General features: G+C 39.3%; 1 long non-coding RNA gene across 1 annotated transcript; it reads right to left on the reverse strand.

Moving 5' to 3' along the window:
* Positions 1-18,803: 18,803 nt before the first annotated feature.
* On the reverse strand, positions 18,804-19,669 carry LOC133788714 (uncharacterized). The gene is made up of 2 exons (XR_009873350.1): positions 19,367-19,669; positions 18,804-19,263 (listed from the first exon to the last, which is right to left on the reverse strand). It is a non-coding gene; the product is annotated as an uncharacterized LOC133788714 (long non-coding RNA).
* Positions 19,670-20,095: the final 426 nt, after the last annotated feature.

The raw sequence follows: 20,095 nt of genomic DNA on the forward strand, positions 1-20,095 counted from the left end.
ACAGGGGTAGTAGGCCCTAACTGGGAAGGGCAAAACCTTGTGGAGGAGGTGATACCACCAGGGACGTACAAGATAGCTCGACTGAATGGTGAATTAATCAGAAACTACTGGAATGCCAAACACCTCTGTCGGTACTATCAATGAAGTTGCTCAGTAGCAATACAAGTTTTAATTTGCAAATGTATTATTTACGAATTATCTATGTAACATCCATTGTTCTTTAGTGAATGACTTTAATGTCTAAAGTTTCTCTTAGTTCTTTAAATTTCGTTCAACAAAGGACTTGTCCTGTGGACCTGTCAACCCCATCAGATCATGTTCGATTCTTGTCTCTGAGGGACCTAGCGACCCATACGATCCAAAAGAGAGACTGGTCCTACGAACTTGTCGCCAAATTTATGGATCATGTTCGATCTTGGTTCTTGAGGAGCCTATCGACCCATACGATCCAAAAAAGAGACCGGTCTGAGGACCTTATCGCCAACTATTTGATCATGTTCGATCCTGGTTCTTGGGGAACCTATCGACCCACATGATCAACAAAAGAGATAGGTCCTAGGACCTTGTCACCAAATTTATGGATCATGTTCGATCTTCGTTCTAGAGGAGCCTATCGATCCATACGTTCCAAACAAGAGACTGGCCTGAGGACCTTGTCGCCAACTATTTGATCATGTTCGATCCTGGTTCTTGAGGAACCTATCGACCCACACAATCAAAAAAAGAGACAAGTCCTAGGACCTTGTTGCCAAATTAATGGATCATGTTCGATCTTGGTTCTTGAGGAGCCTATCGACCCATAAGATCCAAATGAGAGACTGGTCTGAGGACCTTGTCGTCAACTTATTTGATCACGTTCGATCCCCGTTCTTGAGGAACCAATCGGCCCATACAATCAAAAAACAAGAGACTGGTCCAAGGACTAGTCGCTATTATCAAATCATAATCGAATCTGGTCCTTGAGGGACCGATCGATAATTTGATCTAAGACTCGTTACAGGCTCAATTAGCCCATCTAGACCCAGTTGGTCCAACTTAGACATTTCTGTCTACAATCATTATAACGAGTACATGAGACATTACGTAGATCATGATCAACACTTGCTACACAATCTGCATCTGTGTATAGGTATCATTACTACTAAGTATGAAACCATCACCCGACTACCAATGAGGGACAAGCATTTGCTGCTTGCATCATTGGGTGAAAAGGATAATAATATGTGTCTAATGCTCGAAGCAAGGCATGGTCAAGTAGCAAGTGACCAAGGCTTTTAAATCCATGATCACTTGGGGGGCATAAAGTACATACCGATCAGGGTATACACGAGCAATGAGGGCGTGACCTTAAGTACTAAGCAAGCTCAAGTTTTTCTAAGACATTTGTTCAACATATGTTCCGAAAGTGCAATAAACAAAAACAAAAAAGGCATTGGTAGGGAGATTCCTAACCATGTCCCTTATGGGGTGGTCGGCTAGTCCATCAACCCTATAAGGTGGTTGGCCTATCACCCATGGGGTGGTCAACCTGATACGAACCACACCAACGATTGTGGTGAAACCCAACACCAAATATGGCAGCCACCAAGAACACACGAAATTGGAATGAAGAACCGCGACCCAATGCTTAGCCAAGCACGAACCTTGGTATGAGGAAGACGCCACAAACGGGGATGGGAATCTGTTTGATAAGTCAGGTTTAACGCCACAAGGAACCCCTTGATAAGTTCTAATAGTTTCTTCAAGAACTCAAGAAGAAAAAACTCACAAATTTCATTTCATCATAATCTGATTTTTCCAAACGTTTTCAAGCCCTCTTATGGCCGAAATTACATGAAAGAAAAAGCCCCTTTGTCTTCCTAATGAAAACCCTAACAATCACAAAAAAAAGACTCTTGGACTCACACAACTCAAGTGTTTGACTTTTCACAAGATAAACAAAGACTAAATAAAAAAAACGTGATTAAAATAAAAAAAAAACAAGATGACAAAATACAATAAGACTCATCAAGCTCCTAAACTAAGTCTACTTTGATGAGTAGGACAAGTCTTTGTTCTCCTTCAGTGTTGACCACGGTCTCCTCTTGTTTTAGGACTCTGTGGACTAGGCTGTTAAGTTCTTCTTTGTTGACTTGGATCTTTAGTCTTGGTGTCCTCATCATTCCCCCCCTCTTGAGAAGGATTTGTCCTCAAATCATCACCTGCATCAAAAGGACTCAAATCAGAAACATTAAAAGTAGCACTAACAGTATACTCACCTGGTAAATCGAGTTTGTAGGCATTGTCATTGATCCTTTCTAGCACTTGAAACGGACCATCTCCTCGAGGTAGCAATTTGGAACGTCTTTGTGCTGGGAATCGCTCTTTCCTCATGTGTACCCATACCCAATCGCCGGGGTCAAAAACTTGCTTGTAACGACCCTTGTTAGCATCAATTTGGTTAGTGTTTAAAAGAGCCTCCTTGTACATGAGTAAAATCATTGGCTGTTTTGTACACAAAGCTCGCTTAACCTCACTTTTTTTTGCATAAAAATTATTTTGTTTTCTCTCTAATTTTCCCTCATTGATCGAACTCTTCTCTTTCTTTTCTCTCTCACTTGATTCGACCCTTTTCTCTCTTTGTCTCTCTTTTTTCTCACTCTCCTTCTTTTGCTCACTCAATTATTTTTTATCACTCAATTTTTGCAACCTCACTTGGTCTTCATATACTTGCTTTGGCGTCAATGGAGCTAGAGTGATTGTTCGTTGACGGAACGTGAATGAGTACTTGTTGGTGAAGCCATCATGCTGGACTCGCCGATCAAATAGCCAAGGCCTTCCTAGAAGGAGGTTTCCAGCTTGCATTGGACCCACATCGTACAATACCTCATCCTCATATTTGCCAATTCGAAATGATACCAGAACTTGTTTTGTAACCCTCACTTCACCACTATCATTCAACCACTGCAACCTGTATGAACGAGGATGTTTAAGAGTTGGGAGCCCCAGCTTCTCAACCATGGAAGAACTAGCAACGTTAGTACAACTACCTCCATCAATAATCACACTACATACCTTGTCTTTCACATGACAACGAGTGTGAAAGATGTTCTCCCGCTGCACCTCTTCTTCCTCTTCTTTTGCTTGCCAATTTAAGGCTCGTCGTGTGACTAGTGCAAGCATCTCACCAGATTCTGCCCCAAACTCCTCACCACCCATAGAAGCGTCCTCCAATGGTGGCATGTCATCAAGATCATCTTCCTCTTCGGAATCTATCTCCCCATTATCCTGAATTACCATAACTCGCTTGTTTGGGCATTGGCTAGCTATGTGTCCTCTCCCTTGACATTTGAAACACTTAATCTCACTAGAACGGGACGAAGTAGGGGCTGTTTTACCTTGAGGGGTCGTGGCTGGTTTTGGTGTAAAGGATGAAGTAGGTTGGTCTTCTTTCTTTGGATAGTTCGACCTCCAAGGTGTTGCACTTGAATTTTGTGGGACTTGTCTCGGATTTGAACTTGTACTACCCCTCTTGAGCTGCCTCTCAACTTTGATTGCCATATGCACCAAATCTTCCAATTCCACATAATGGTGTAGCTCAATTGGATTAGCAATCTCTCGATTCAACCCATTCAAAAACCTTGCCATTGTTGCCTCCCGATCCTCTTCCACATTGGCTCTAATCATAGCCATCTCCATCTCCTTGTAATACTCATCAACACTCTTGTAACCTTGACGAAGACCTTGCAACTTAAGGTATAGATCTCGATAATAATGAGATGGTACAAACCGTCGCCTCATCACCCTCTTCATAGCCTCCCAAGTGTCAATGGCACGATCTCCATTTCGCCTCTTGTTGATGCACAACTGATCCCACCAAACAATAGCATAATCAGTAAATTCAATGGCAGCTAGTTTTACCTTCTTCATGTCAAAGTAGTTGTGACAATCGAAAACCAACTCCATCTTTTTCTCCCACTCAAGGTATGCTTCAGGATCACTCTTCCCCTGAAATGCTGGAATTCTCATCTTGATATTTCCTAAATAATTATCTACCTGGTTCCTAGCTTCTCTATCCCGACCATACCTCCTATGGTTACCCGCCGACATCCTATCAAACTCTTCATCAGAAACTACCCCTTCCAAATCCCCTTCATTCTCACCCTCCCTTTGGTACACCCTATTCCTCCGTGGCCTCCATTGTGTTCCCTCTTCTACCCTATCCAACCTCTCATGTATTTGTTCACACTCCTCCCTCAACATCCCCCTCATCTCCCCCATTAAAGCTTCAATTTGTAGATTTGGAACTGTAGGTGGTGGAGTGTCATTGCCTGCATTTCTTTCTGTATTTTGTGACATGATTGAAAATCTGCAAAAAAAAATAAGGTTAGAACAGTTATAGAAAAAGACCTCATCACACTCCTTCACGTGTTTTCACTCAAAAATTGTCACTCAAGTCCACTCGTGTGTTCACTCAACTTTGATGGCTTTTACTCTCAAATAAGCTCACACATCTGCCTTTTTCCACTTGTATTCTTCTTTAAGCTCTTTCAAAACTAATCAAACGGTAATATGGGGAATTCAAGCAACAAATCCAACCAAACGAACACCGATGAAAAATTGGCGAAAAATGATGATTTTTGGAACACTTGACTGGGGTTTTGGCAAAAAGGCCCCTAGACCATAGGGAACAAGAAGAGAACAAAATTTTTTAAGAGAGGTTTCCAGACTCTTTTTTTTTTTTTTAGTTCGGATCCTCTTTGTTTTTCTTCTTCTTTCTTTCTTTCTTTCTTTTTTTCTCAAATGCAGGTACAAGACACAAGAAGAATCAGAATTGGTGGAACTACAACGATTCGAAAAACAAAACAACTCGGATTTCACAAAAGAACAAGGGCAACTCACTGCCACACGGATTTTTTTTTACAATAAAAAAAGAGAAACTCACTGCCCAATTCAGATTTCACAATAAGAACAAGAGAAACTCAAACCCAATTTCAGATTTCACAATAAGAATAAGAGAAACCCAATCCCAATTTCAGATTTCACAATAAGAATAAGAGAAAACTCAATGCCAATTCAGATTGCACAATAAGAACAAGAGAAACCCAAAGCACATTCGGATTTCACAACAAAACAAGAGGAACTCAATGAAAATTCGGTTTTCACAACAAGAACCCTAATTCACGATTTCAGAAACAAAAAGAAAACAAAATAGGGGAAACCAGGGACACAATTGAAACAAGGGAATTAACAATACCAATTTGTGGCTCTAGAGTACTTTCGGATTTCACAAAAAAAAAAATCAATTGAAACAAGGGATAACAAAGGAATTGAAACTTTGTGTAGACTAGTTTCGGATTTCAAGGGATTTCACAAAGAAATAATGGAAACTTTGGAAATAAGGAAATGATTGACCAAGGAAACAATTGAAATAAGGAAATTAACTATAGTAGTTTCGGATTTCACAAGAAAAAAACAAGGACAAAGAACTCAAAACACGACTAGATGATGAATTTTTTTTTTTTATTTCAGAAACCCTAATATTGAAAAACGAATTGAATAGAAAACACAAATGAAAAAGGATAGGCCAAACCGGATGATCCTAAGCTCAGATACCAACTGATACGAACCACACCAATGATTGTGGTGAAACCCAACACCAAATATGGCAGCCACCAAGAACACACGAAATTGGAATGAAGAACCGCGACCCAATGCTTAGCCATGCACGAACCTTGGTATGAGGAAGACGCCACAAACGGGGATGGGAATCCATTTGATAAGTCAGGTTGAACGCCACAAGGAACCCCTTGATAAGTTCTAATAGTTTCTTCAAGAACTCAAGAAGAAAAAACTCACAAATTTCATTTCATCATAATCTGATTTTTCCAAACGTTTTCAAGCCCTCTTATGGCCGAAATTACATGAAAGAAAAAGCCCCTTTGTCTTCCTAATGAAAACCCTAACAATCACAAAAAAAAGACTCTTGGACTCACACAAGTCAAGTGTTTGACTTTTCACAAGATAAACAAAGACTAAATAAAAAAAAACATGATTAAAATAAAAAAAACAAGATGACAAAATACAATAAGACTCATCAAGCTCCTAAACTAAGTCTGCTTTGATGAGTAGGACAAGTCTTTGTTCTCCTTCAGTGTTGACCATGGTCTCCTCTTGTTTTAGGACTCTGTGGACTAGGCTGTTAAGTTCTTCTTTGTTGACTTGGATCTTTAGTCTTGGTGTCCTCATCACAACCTGACCGTTTTTTTCATGGTACTTGGTGAAGTATCATACTACTCACATTACCATGGTTGTTAGCATGAAAAACGTAAAGGAGTAAGGTTAGTATGGCACGTAAAATACATGTGTTTAGAGTATACTAATACCTGAACCAATCAGGGTTGTGAGTTAATATACTTAGTAAGCATTGGAAATAAAAAATTCCAATCAATACACTGAGTACTCATAACAAAAAAGCAGCATAAAAGCATAAAATGTCATATGTAAAAACTGTCAAGTACAAGGTGCCCCACCAAAGGCATGAGAGGAAAAATAGAATAAAGGACCAAGAAGACTAACTAGGGAGAGGAGTATCATCTGAAAGACTACAGCCTCACGAGCCAAACACTTCCTAAGCTCCTTCGCTCGCGTCTTCTTGGGAAGGAAATCCAAGTTCAGATCTTTGTTGGACTTCCAGATCAAGTAGAAGCAAGAGAAGGTTGTCTCTGAATACTCCTCTCAAGCCTTGTCCCGAGTAGCTTTGACCTCTTGCTCCTTCTCGACAATAGAATCCTCCGCAATTGGTCCATGTCAGCAATCAGCTTCTCTTTCTCAGCTTCAGACTGTTGGAGCTAATCGGCAAGTTCCCCCTCCATCTTGGTTATCCTGAGAGTCAACTCGATCACTTCCTTTTGTTTGAGCCCCACGGTACTGCGGAGGGTGTTGATCTCTTCATCCTTTAAGGCAATGTCAGCATCCCTAGTGCCAAGAATGCGCCTAAGGTCCAATACCTCTAGGCGGACAGTTTCAAGCTCAGAACGAAGGATGGAAAGTGTAGAAGTACACTCTATAGCCTATCACAGACATGAGAGACCAGCATCAATGCCTACAAAACACATACAAGTGTTAGATAAACGTCAGAACACAAGCTAAATAGACGAGAAGGGAACTGTAAAGGACTCACACTCTGAATGTCTAAGAGTGACTTCATGAGAATAGTGTTCAGATCCTCATTCTTGATCCCATTAAAGGCTGTTGTTTTTTTTATCTAGATGCGATGCTCGGTCCGTGAGGGCGCTTAAGTTCCGTATAGCAGACTAATGTGGCTCAGATAAAGAAGCAGGCACAGAACAAGAAGCACCCGCATCAGTGAAAATGGGAGGAACTGGTGTAGACAAAGATGGCTCTACCTCTTCAACAGGGCTAGACGCCAAAATAATTGAACTAGACGCCAAAGGAGTTGGAGGAGACACCTCAAGAGGAACCTCCATGACCGACTCAGCCTCAACCCTGGCCCTTTTTTCCACTAGAATAGAAGGACTAGCCTTGGTGGGAGTCGACCTCTGCTGGTGTCGAAAAAACCAAACATGTCTGAGCTTGCAAAAGAAGATCAAATGTTAGAAGGATATTAAGTACAGATGAATCATAAAATAAAGGTGATAAAGTGTTGAACCTTATTAATGTGATTCAAGTTTGAACGTAGCCTCATCAAAGTCGTCTGAAGCAAGCGATAAGTACGCAGCAGATACACCCACCTCATTACCCTCATGTATGGCTAGCACCGGCGAAGAGGGTACCTCCTCGACATGAATGGGTCTCAGGGAGTCTATGGCTACCACGGGCTCGGAACCATCGTCATTCGGAACATCTGATATGGTAGGAGGAAACAGCCCCACCTTCCTAAGGTTCTCCGAAGTAACAAGGGTTTTGACATTCTTCTCCTCTGGGGTCATGGCAATTAGTGCCTTGGCCCTAACTATCATATCATGGGTCGAGAGTGGTGTATAAAAGGGTCCAACGTGCTTAAACTTGGAGTAGTTGGCCTCTGCGTCCTTAGTAAAGAAATAGTTGTCGGCATATCTAAATGCCTTGCTATTTCCAGAGATCTCTTCCAATAAGGTGTTATTACCCTCATGGAAATAGACAATGAGATACCTCGAGTTACGCTGAGAAGGGTTTGTCTTCAGGTCAAATAGATAGTGGATCTCGTGAGGCACTGGAGTAGCCCATTTTCTGCGACGATAGATAATGTACAATTCAGATAAGGCCAAGATCACATTAGGAGCCAGTTGAGAAGGACTAATACCAAAATAGTCTGCTACACTTTGGAAGTATGGATGAAGAGGAAGTAGGGCCCCATACCTAATGGCAGAACATGTCCAAGCACACATACCCAAAGGGGGGTCCTCAGCTCTGTCATCTGGACCAGGGATAGTGATGGATACATCAGAGAGGTCAAAGGTCTTCCTCAAGTTCTTTACCTTCTCTTCAGTCATGTCAGAGGCCACCCCCTTGAACCAAACAACCTCATAATCAGCAGGGCGAGGCTTCTCAACCAGTTTCCATATGATCTCACTGCTGAAGATGGCCCTAGAATCTGATAAATGGAACTCCTTTTGTCGTCTCTTCTTTTGTTGCTCAGCTGGCAAGACTGTCTTGCTCTTGGAAGGAGGGTGAACTACCTTAGGACAGAATCTATGAATGGGACGCTCCTGAGGATGAGCAGTATGGCGGCGTGAGCCCTCGGTATATTCTTGCCGAGAAGAAGATTGATGGGGAACCTGACTAGTATCTCGGTTGAAGGGCGTTGCAATGGTTCTCGCTAACCTGACCTATCCTGCTGAGAAGAATGACTCCACTGAGGTATGCCTTGGGTGCTTTGGGAGCCACAAGGCATACTGTGCTGAGAAGTAATCTGAGAAGAGCCCGACGAGGAGCCCTGAGTTATATGCCTGGCAATCTGAGGATCATTTTCAAAGGGCTACCGAATTGTCTGCTTCACTCTCACCATTGGACAGTACCTCTTTAAGAAATCCTTGTAACGCCCTGGATAGCCAAGACCGCTACACTGTGTACTTATAAAGGTGCAAGACTTGCTAACCAAGTCATTAATTTAAAAACGTGTCACTAAACATGTATGAGCTAGGGTTAAAAAGGTTTTGGTCTCAAAAGTTTCATTTTATATAAGTAAGCAGTTATATACACGGGATCCCAAAAGAAACAGAGTTATAAAGTTGGATTACAGACTCTCAAAATAATACAAACAACTGTCAGCCATACTAAGGCAAAATGGGCAATTTCTGGGTCTCGTGTCTCTGCCTAAACCTCAACCGTGGCGGCTGAGCAACTGGCCATGTACATTCTGCTCACTGAGCTCTCCAAATCAAGGCTGGTCAAGTTTTCCCTTGCCTTTACCTGCACCACGTAGCACCCTTGAGCCAAGGCCCAACAAGAAAACATAATATGCAACACAAAATAATCCTCTCCAACTAATCCTCTCTAATCATTTAGCATATATTCAGAATCACGGATGCAATCAATCACTTATAACACTCATATCACATAATAGTCAGGGCTGACAACTTAGGCTGCACCCCCTGTTTACCCCACTGACTCCGGCCCGCTTAAACCGAGCTCAGTGCATATTAAGCTATCCTTGGCTACCAGTGGCCAAGCCGCGCCCTGTGCGCTAGTGTAACCCTTGGCACCCTTAGGCCGTTGGTTCACTAATTAGCTTTCATGGCATAATACCATCTATTCAAGCATACACAATAGGGAACCCTTAGTCCCATCACATATATTCAACCAGGTGCAGTTTTCTTACCTTTAATCTTTGCGGTTACTAACTAAGAGCAACGCTCCCCAAGCACGATCCGTTCCCGAGCCTTAGCTTATATCACCTAGCCACTACAAAGGTGAAGGATACCATCAACAAACTTAAATGAGCTTCTAGACAAAATTCTAATCTCCGGAACATTGAATTTCACCAAACATGGTAAAAGATTCAATCCCGAGCACCCTAGGTTAAATTCCCAAGCCTAGAATCTCAAAATCCCAAAATCCCTTAAGGGCCGCGGCATTAGCCATCCATACCACAGCATGGCCCCAATCAGAGACCACCCAATGCCCAAAAATAGGTAAGGGTCGCGGCCCTACTTAGACCATGCTGCGGTCCGCCCTCCTTCCTCAGCATCCATCAGCTTCGAAGGGCCGCGGCTCACCAAGAACTATGCTGCGACCCGACCCCTTCGAACCCAAAAAAAACCACCATTTTTAACTCCCAAACCTCATGCAAACTCACTCAAAACCACCCCAAATCAACAACTCAATTATCCAAAAACTTCCCACAAGATTCCAACAACACAACCCAGCTGAATCCTAGGCTAGAAACCCATCAAAAACCCATTTCAATTACTGAAACTTTCCAACCCAAGAACTCAAAACCAAGCCATGCCAAACTCAAATTTAAGCCTCTAAAACATGAATTATAACTTACCTCTTCAGCTGAACTCCTTTTCTAAGCAGAATCCCTGTTAATTCCCAAGTTTTCCAGCTCCAATTCAACCTTAACATCAATATCACAATCATCTCATTACTCAGTCAAAAACTCAAAGTTTCTAACCTCAAAATACAGTTTAATTCTTACCTTAGCCTTGATTAAATGTTCCTTGGACAATCCTTCAGTTAAGCCTCTAAATCACCACCTCAATTCTCAGAAATTCCCAGCTTTATTCACTAAATTTCAGTGGTTCCTCCTTGTGTTTTTCCTTGAAAGAGAGAGAGAGAAGAGCTGAGAAGATAGGTCGGTCTAATATTTGTTCTACTATTTTCCTTTAATTTTAATCTATTCTTATCCCATTAAGTCAATCCTGAGGCTCGGGGTGCCGAAAACGTCCCCGAGGGCAAAACGGTAAAATTCCTCAATATTCCCGCCTAGACTTCCTAACCTCAAATATATCTCCATATATTTATTTTTGTAACCCGATAGTCTAAATAACTACCTGATACCTAAAATACCCCTGACTTATCCAAAATCAACTATTAAGCCCCGTTGTGACTTTTCCCGCTATCTAGCTTCCTAGGATCGCCTCAGGTCGCACGCTGCAGATTTACCCACATAATAATGTGGTTCTCACATTTATAACATTTAATCACAATTCAACATTCATATAATCACACAGGAATTCTTAACATATAATCATGTGTTAAATCAATAAATTCACACATAAACCAATTATGCCCTCCCAGCACACTAATCAAGGCCCTTAAGCCATATTAGTGATTTTGGGTCGTCACAATCCTCCTCACTGAATAAGTATAGAGCGAAACGAGGGAGAATCCTTTTCAACCTTTCCAAAAACTCCTGGGGAGTATGCTCACTTACTGACTTGTCTGATGAAGAGGAGCTGGACATCTGCAACAGAAGAAAAATAAAGATTAAAGTTAGTAAATGAGCATAATGGAGCCAACGGCTGGGGGCACGTTCATGAACTAAAAAGTAAAAATGAAGAAATCAGGAGCAAAATTCTATATAGGGGGTATATGAGGGTCGACCCAGTGAGCCTAAGCATAGACCGACTACCCTAAGGAAGTAAGCTTCAGAAAAGTGCCTGAGGACCGTTCAAGTCTCCAGAATATTTTTAGGATCCTAGGTGGTCGGGTTATGCTTGGGCCGACCACCCTGAATCCTTGAAAATCACCTAAGGAAAGGGGTACTTGGCCCATGGACCCCTAAGGTGGTCGGCCTATCCCTAATTCTATCCTTGGAAATCGCCTAAGGGAAGGAAAGGGAGTGCTTGGCCTATGAATCTAAGGGAGTACTCGGCCCATGCCAAGGAGGTGCTCGGCCCAAACCTGGGCCTATCCCTAGAAATCGCAGGTTTGGAGTCCCAGAAATCGCCAGGGCTATTGAGTGTTCGGCCTAGGTCTTGCATCCCTGGAAATTTCCCAGACTAAGGACTTTTACAGAGAAATCTTGATTCAAGAAGGTCACTTATTTTTTATCAGGAAACAACAGAGCAAGAAGATTCAGACAAAAATTCCTCAAAAATACAAAGTGTTTCATATGAATCTAAGCATATTTAAATTAAATGATGTGAGAATTAGAAGAAAGTACTTACCAAAGATTTGAGTTTGATGAGGAATTGGAGAAATCAGACTTGGATTTGTTTGAAAGTGGCGGATGGAGCAGGAATGAGGAAGAAGATCTACTTATAACCTCTCAGGCAGACAAGATATTTTTAGGAATTCAAATTTCCTTAAAAATATCTAATATGGTTAAAATTTAAATTCCTTGAAAAATATTTATTTTTTTATTTTTAGGAATTAATATCCTTGAAAACATATATTATATTTTTAGGACTTTAAAACTCCTTGAAAAATATGTTATATTTTTAGGATTTCAAAGTTCCTAGAAAAATATATTAGATTTTTAGGAAATTAATTTTCCTTGAAAAATCTAATTATTTTTAGGAATTACTAATTGTCCCTGAAAAATTCGTACCAAGCAAAGTATCGATAGTTAAAAAATTACTATGTAATGTCCCGAGGGACTTGACTATTTGAGTACTGCTACGGTATGTTTCTCGAGCCAGGATCAAGTTTATCGTAATGTTGAAAACATTGCAATAAACTTGGGGGGAAATGTTATCCCTCAAAAGTACAAGTATGACGTGGTGAATGAGAATGAGACACGTGACATCACCAATCAGGGAAAAACAACAAAGTATTGAGAAAAGACCAACAGGCAGAACAAATAAGTCTAGGACCTAGGAAAGTCGACCAAGCCTAAACCCCCTAGGGGTGGTCGGCCTGACCCCTACCCCTAGGGGTGGTCGGCAGGCCTAAGGGTCTAGAAGTGGTCGGCCTGACCCCCTACCACGGGATGGTCGGCCCCAGCATGCACAAGGACCCCTAGGGGTGGTCGACCTGACCCCAACCCCTAGGGTAGTCGACCCTAATATGCCCAAGGACCCCTAAGGGTGGTCGGCCTGACCTCAACCCCTAGGTTGGTTGGCCTAAGCAGGCCCAAGAACCACCTGGGTGGTCGGCCCACCCTATCTTTCATGGGGTGGTCAGCTTAAACCCCCAAGTACACTTCACTGAGAAATAATCACTCTCATTCAAACTGAGATTAATAGGCCTAGCACCTCGAAGATTAACAGGCCTAGCACCTAGAGGATCAACAGGTCCAGCACCCAAGCTTTAGTCGTCGGGCCAAGCACCTAAGTCTCATATACCGACAGAGACTTAACATTTTTCCAGAAGTTTCAATCGTGCATTGTCTACCACGATCTAAAGAAACAATGAGAAGACCCACGATCTCATAATCATGGGGAGGTGGACACGTATCTCCATTACCTGATAATCGTGTGCCAAACCACGATCCCAATATGACTGGTCATGTAACAGCCCCTGGGTACTATAAATAATGAACCCAGGGCTTCATAAAGGGGATCTTCTCTCTTTTTCTGGAATTTGGGGAGAAAAATCTGAGTGACGAGTGAACTCATCAGTTTGTGCTTGTAATTTTCGAGTAATTCAATACTAAAGACGAAGTGGATTAGGTTATTACTGTTCATCAAAATGAACAGAGCTGAACCACTATAAAATTCCTATGTGTTTATTTAAGATAATCGTACTCTGCCATTTATTTCATTCAAAAGGTGTAGTATATTGCACATACGACCATTGGCCAATTTCACAGGTCAACACTCTCTAAACCTTAGGTTATAATAAATAATATTTCTAGGACCAGCTATATTAATCAAACCTTATGTTATAATTAATATTTCTAAACTATAGATTAAACTTATAAAATCTATAACTATTTCTATGAGTTTCCAAATAAATCCCAGCTTGAACCAATATCCACTAAAACTAAAATACTACAAGCTACTACTATCTAGCTAAGAAAAATTTTGAGACGCTACAAAATTAATCATTGTTATTCCCTACATGAATAAACAATAGTCAAATTTATTTTCCAAAATCCAAACTTAGTTCCATACCCTACACTCAAGATCTAGCATTACCAACCTTAGATCTATCATCAAAAGCATAGATCAAAACCCTAACATGCTTCTAACATCATCAACAACAAAGATCAAGAATCTTTACCCTTGATGAGTGGTGGTCAAACCTATAGGCTTCCTCTTCCCCTTTATTGTGTCTCAAAACCCTTCAAGAAATCAACGCCCTTGGGTTACACACTAGAGTGTCCAAACCATCAACAAAGATCCATAAAATCACAAAAAGCTTTCCTTGCTTTGTGATTCTCAAACCCTTGAGTGCTTCTCCTCTTTTTTGGTGTATCCAAACCTTTAAACTGTAGCTTTTTCCTCTCCCCCTCCTTTTCTTTTTCTCTTATCTTCTCTTCTTCTCTTCTCTTTTATGCTCGAACTCCTTTCTCTTGTCTTCCAAATGAGAAAAATGAAACTAAAACTCAATCCTCTCCTATTTATAAGCTCATGGTCAAAATCCTTATAAAGAGTAAAAGGAAAGTATCATTTTTCCTTTCTTTCCAATATTTTCTCTCATATATGCTAATTTGATCCTAATTTCGCAATCAACATCAATGTCCATGATCTTCTCTCAATCAATTCTAATCAAGACCATTGATTACCTGAATCACCATGATACTCTCCCATTATCTCCTCTTGGATTGATTTCCATAATTTTTTAAAATGGCACCTAGTCTTCATTCTATACCATGTTCATCAATCAAGTCTAATCACCATAAATTTTGAAATTCTCTAGTAATTACTCTCCCAAATCCATGGTCAACCAACATTGAGATGATAATCACTCATAATGATCATATTTTCCAAATATGATAACTCTCATAATATCAAAAATGCTTATCCATTCAAAAAATGGAAACTATTCATTATTCACTTGTCCATGATCAAGACTACATTCATCTTTCCTTATTAGTCATTTTCGGCACACACATTATTTCTCGCGAAAATAAAATAAAATTAAAAGAAATATGTCATGCATCACCATAATTAGAAAAATACCATACAACAAGTATTATTCTAATTATGCCATAAACAAATAAAAAATTTACAACGCAAATAATATCTACCGGAGATTACAGGCGTTAGTTTAGGTCCGTTTGTCAGTCTAAACCAAGTAAGGATTTTTAAATCCTTATTAATTTTCAAGGAAGAATTAAATTCCCAATATATATAACACATATAATTTTCATAATTAATATGAGTATACTATATGCTTAACTACAATATTGGCTAAGCATAGCGAGACCGTACTTGGGAAAAATAAGAAAAATCTCACAAAATGCTAAGGAATCCAAGTAAGTGAACCTTTGACTTATATGACTACAACATGAAATAACTTGCATATTATTTGCTAGAGTTAAGACACATGTACAAGTATACACAATGTTGTAGAAAGTCTATGAGATAGTTATCCTAGCGAACTTGATTCCTGAACCAAGTTCCGACGAATCTGTGACTGGTATTGTAGCCTAAGGCCTATTGTATGTATGCCGACTATGGAGAGGAGTAACGGTAAGTAGTAATACCAGCTGGGTCCAGATGGAGATGTGGTAAGTGGTACCGGTTGGGTCCAGATTGAGGTGTGGTAAGTTGTGCATACAGTCTGCTAGTGTGGTCTGGGACCCGATAACTTCTAAACCTCGTTAGATTGATTCACACTTGTAACATTTGATGCAATGTTTACGCTTTTACTGATAGAAAATGCAATAACTCGAAATATACAAGACCAAAATTATGCATAAAATTAAAAACTTTTACTTTAGTTCATCTTATCGAAAATCAATATAAGAAAAACTTTTAAAAGATCGTTTGCGCACACTTTTAGTTTAGCAAAATGAAATACAAGTAATTATCCAAAGAGTTATAATATAGTAGTTATCCCAAAAGTCATATTGAGTTTTAAACTTTATTTTTTTCAAAATGATGATCCATCAAAACCATCCCCAGGTCGAGCCACATGTACATATCTGCAAGCAAACTCCAACGCTCACCGTTCCATCTTGCTCTTACCTACAACATAAAAAAGTAGGTAAGCAACAAAGCTTAGTAAGAATAGCCTTACAACACAAGTATACTAAACCCCAATAACAGGTTGACCTAAGGTACTTACCACTACCGGTCACTAGGGTATTGGATAAGTTCCAACCCTATCACACAATTTTCTCAAATAATAGCCATATTAGAAACTAACACTTTGGTTGTACCTAACAACTAATTTCACCCGAGGGGTCACGCGAGGCCCCGTCTCGCCTCGCCTCCTCCATGTGCGCACCTGAAGCCTCGCACACGAGGCCCCGCCTCGCGTCGTCTGTGCGCACCCGAGGGGCCACGAGAGGCCTCGCCTCGTGCATGCCATGCCACACCACCAGGCGCACCCGAGGGGCCACGCGAGGCCTCGCCTCGCACATGCCATGCCACACCACCAGGAGCACCCGTGCATGCCAGTGATGCCCTTAGGGATCTTGCGTGAGATGGCCTCGCTTTGACTACGTGCCTGGGCACCCCGCGGGACCTCTCACACCTAGCCCCCTTAGCCCAGCCAGCAAATTTTAACTCTCATACGTATCTTTTGGAATGTGCCTGCAAACCTAAAGGAGTCAGAGTACGAATATGGTATCCCTGCCAGACAAGTAGTGGGAACGCCAGGAGAGGGGGGCATGGCGTGCGCGTCTGTGGCTAGATGTCAGAGTCGACACCACTACCACCTGCACCACTCCTCTGACATTCGTATGGTCGAGTAGTGGAGACATCCTCATGGTACCTGGCCATGTACTGGTACCAACACCACTACCTCTGAAACCACTCTCCTGACAGTGTACTTGCGTACTGCCTGGTCCCCTGGACCACATTGTATCAGGGGCCATTAGAGCCCACTATTAAAGAAACTCCACTTCCACTTAGAAGGGGGTTAGAAAAATCACTGTAGCACTACATCATAAGAAATACAATTTCAGTTCATCATTTTTCTTCTACAAGTGTTCTTTAAGTTTTCAATTTGATCTTCAAAGTTTTTCTTTTGATAATCTCTACATTTCTGTTTTTCTGACTTAATTTGGTTGACGAGTTCTCACCATCAATAATAATAATAATAATAATAATAATAATAATAATACCATTTTGGCCCCTTATTTTTCCCGAATACGCGATCGATCCCTGTATTTTGTTAAATGACAATTCAGACTATGTATTTTACAAAATGAATCAAAATAGTACCTTAGACCTGATTTTGGTCAAAATATTTTCAATTATAAGATCAATTCTTGGGTCATTAGTAATGCAATGGGTTCAGAGATGCAGAGGAAGTGGTCGAGGAGCTGAGATGAAATATTATATTTGATATTTTGTTGACCAAAATTGGGTATAAGGTACTATTTTGATCTATTTTGTAAGACACGGAGTCCGAATTATCATTTAACAAAACACAAGAGTCGGTCGTCTATTTGAGAAAAACACAGGGGTCAAATTTGGTATTTTTCCTACTGCTAATAATAATAATAATGATGATAGTTGTTTGGTCTTTAATACTAATGGTCCACCTCATTACTTTGTAACTTGATAGATATATGATTCTGTTTAAACTTAGTATGTCTTTAAACTTAAAGAAAAATTGTTTGTTATCGTTCCTTTTATTAAAACAAAATACAGAATATGTTAAATAAGTCTAATAGATAACAATTTTTAAAGTCTGAGGACTACAATGAGAACCTTTATAAATAAGAGACCAAAATGATAAATTCACAATAGTTTAAGGACGAAAAAATAACTAATCATAATTTGATATTATAGTTTATACAATGGTGTTTATTTAACATTTTTTTTAATATTGTGAACAAAAAATACTTTCAGAAACTATTCAACCAAATAAAGATTATGTTGCAAATGAAGCTCAAGTTTATTTAATTACTTTTTACTAAATGATCCCAGTCTCAAATGAAGCAATATATATATATATATATTTATATAGATATAGAAATTTTTAAAGATCTAGGATAATATTCAAAGCATATACTTTTAGCTCCTGCCTATTAGTATTCTAACCACGTACTCTTTTATATATGATAAACAAACGTAAGTAAAAAATTTCTTACAATTTTTTTTGTGTAATTAACAAAATATTATTTTCTTTATTTTTTTTAAAAGATATTTTCTTAATTTTTTTCAAGGGTGCTTATTCATCTTGACTTGTGTGCAATATTAAATGAATATGTGGAGTCATAAGCAGCTAAAAATTAAAATAATAACAAAACATTCAAAATGTTATGTCATCAACATGGACCAAACTCTGCATAAATGATTATGTGGAGTAGATTTATTCCTGTAAGATCATTAGGCAAAGTAATAATTAAAATTGAATCATCATTAAAGGAGAAAAAGACAGCTGTACTGTCAATTTGCACCTTAATTCTAAAAGTCATGTTAATTAACCATTACCAACCATAACAAACCCTGCTCAAAGAGTCATACTTCAACAACTCCATACATGTGCCAATCTATATGGTAACATTTTTCTTCGGTTTCTCTTTCTATACATAGATATATACAAAACTTCAATATTTATTTATTTTTATTTTTGTAAAAAAAAACTCAACAATATCTCACCAATATCCTCAAAGACCAAAACTTGCTTACATGGGCAATTGCATTATTGTCTTAAAACATTCATATAGACATTTACACACAATGATAAAGTTATGAATATTCAGCCATCTTATATACGAGTAATTCTAACAAAACAAAAAAAAAACTAAATAAATGAAACAAAAATATTAAACAAGATAAAAGAACTCATAACTTGAAAATGAATGAAGAGAAATCATCGTTGTTATTTATATATTATAGAAAGTAAAAAAAACTTATCTATTATGCAAAGGATTAGGACCAGTGTGAATTCTTCTCTTTTCATCAACAAGAGTAGAATCAGTGTTATCTCCATGTTTGTTTCCTCCAACAGTTAACCCTGGTGTATTGGATTGAAGAGGACTAGTATCATATTCTGAGGCAGACCCTTCTTTGAAGCTTTCAAATTTGGCATACCCATCAGCAGAAGTTGATGAATTCTCAAACACTAAAATCATTATCATCACCAAGAGTAGGAGAGAGAAACAACCCATTAATAACTCTTTTCTCAATGTACCCATGATCTGTTTCATGATGATCATGATCACTAAGAGATGATGCATGGGAGGGGAACCTTCTGAGTAGCTTATCAGAGCCTAAGAAGTAAGCAAAGAAGAACCAAAGAAGGTACTGTTTCTGTTTGGATCTGTTGATGTAGTAGAAGAAAAGGCTTCCATAAGAAAGTTGAACAGAGAGAGAGATAAAAAGGACCTGTTAGTTGTTTAGTGGGTGTTTGGGTTAGTTTTCACCTGGGTGTCTGAGCTCTGAAAATGGGGAGAGTCAACGAGGAGTAGGAGTCAAAATGCATCGGGTCTGGTGCATCGGATCAGAGCTCATTTGTTTTTCACTTGGAAAATGGACCACAAAGTTGAGTATGGCTTGTGTCTTTTGTAAGTTTAGGGTGATTATGCTTTGTGATTATATATCATGTATGAGTATTACACTTAGAGAGAGAGAGAAAGTTTTGTCTGATGTCATATTGGGTAAGGCGATCTAGAGGGAGGTTGGTTTTCTCCTTTTGTTTTGCTCTGAATAAATAAACCGGGTATGTTGGCAAATAAGTATGTTTCTATAAAAAATAAAAAAAAAAGTGTGTTTTGTACTTATGACAGCATAACAAAGCATAATGCATATGTATATGTATATGAAATAAAAACATCTCAGCCAATAAATTGGTATATTATATGGGATGATATGAAGTGGTGGAAATTAGTACAAAAATATATTCTCAAACTCTAATCAAATTCCCTTGTGAAAGACCCTGATTTTGTTTATTACTGGAATAACATAGAGAATGAATGTAAAAAAAAATTGTTTTCTTTGTTTTTTGATAAGCAAGGAGAAAAATAGTTACACACAAGACAATTACCCTTAATACCAAGTAAAATATAAAATATTTTAAACTTTCATAAGAATTTTTCTTCTTTGATGTTGGTCAAAGAGGTAGGAATTGACAGGTGGGCAAATCAAGTGAAAAA

Source organism: Humulus lupulus, chromosome 7 (genome assembly GCF_963169125.1).
Source record: "Humulus lupulus chromosome 7, drHumLupu1.1, whole genome shotgun sequence".
Lineage (NCBI taxonomy): Eukaryota > Viridiplantae > Streptophyta > Magnoliopsida > Rosales > Cannabaceae > Humulus > Humulus lupulus.